Below are 1,197 nucleotides of genomic sequence, written 5' to 3'. Positions count from 1 at the left end.
CCGAGAATCCAGGTTATTTCCGGGGTCATTCACATCATAATGAAAAGAGTTATGTTGTAACACAATACTTGTGGGTCTCGCATAACCACAGGCAACCCAAGCCGAAAATTGCTTCCAATCGGCTTCAAAAGCTATTAATTTCGGGTTTAGTTGACATAACAATGTTAATTTCTCCATTCATACAAATTCGCTGCATTCCCATACAAATCCTTATAATTCAAACCGTTGTAACACAACACCTCCAAGGAGCCCACCAAGAGTCACTCGCGCGGCCTCTGGTATAACTGGATTCATACTAGCGCAAAATGTAAAGAAATGAGACTGATGTCTATTCATCTACAATAAGAGAACAATCCATGCCTGATTCTAGAATTTTTGCTGTTTAAATTGCCAAAACACTACTAAAAATAACTACTTGCAGTTCTTCACAACCATCAGGCACTACCTTCCCCTTCAGATGTAACGCGCGCACTTTCTCAACGAAAACGAAAGCCAAATTCCGCTCGTTCTTTTTCCACGTTATTGTAAAAATCAAATCGACGGCAGTTTTAAATGGTCTATACTTTTATAAAATGACGCCATAAAATGTTCAAAACTTGACAGTAAAAACCACTCTTCTACGGCTCGTCACTGCACTTGAGTTTTGAACCATTTTTGTCATTTATGGTTTACATAGGCGGAAACGATTTTCACAATTTAGAACGCTAAAAAGGCGATAGAAACCGAGAGCTAGCCGTCTACTTATTTCAGCATACCCCACTGATCGATCTATCATGAAAACAAAAACAATTATTTCATAAAGTTTGATAAGTAGTTTTGAGTTGAAGCTTTGCAAGCAAATATCCAAATCCGTCTTACTTCAAGACGTGCTAGTGGAACAAGGTAAACAAGATATAAAGTATCTTGTGTAAATCCTGTCAAAACGAGGATTCGAGGATTCGAACCTCGGTCTCCTGCCTTCAAGGCAGATATGATTTGAGAATCCCTAAACCAAGGCCAAGCCTACCTTAGAAGCGGGCGAAATATAGCACCCTCATTAAAATAATAATAATAATAATAATAATAATAATAATAATAATAATAATAATAATAACAATAATAATAATAATAACAATAATAATAATAATAACAATAATAATAATAATAATAATAATAATAATAATAATAATAACAATATTATAGAGATGAGTTGTCCAT

Source organism: Pavona decussata, unplaced genomic scaffold (assembly GCF_977016875.1).
Source record: "Pavona decussata unplaced genomic scaffold, jaPavDecu1.1 SCAFFOLD_240, whole genome shotgun sequence".
Lineage (NCBI taxonomy): Eukaryota > Metazoa > Cnidaria > Anthozoa > Scleractinia > Agariciidae > Pavona > Pavona decussata.
Note: the sequence above shows the minus strand (reverse complement) of the source record.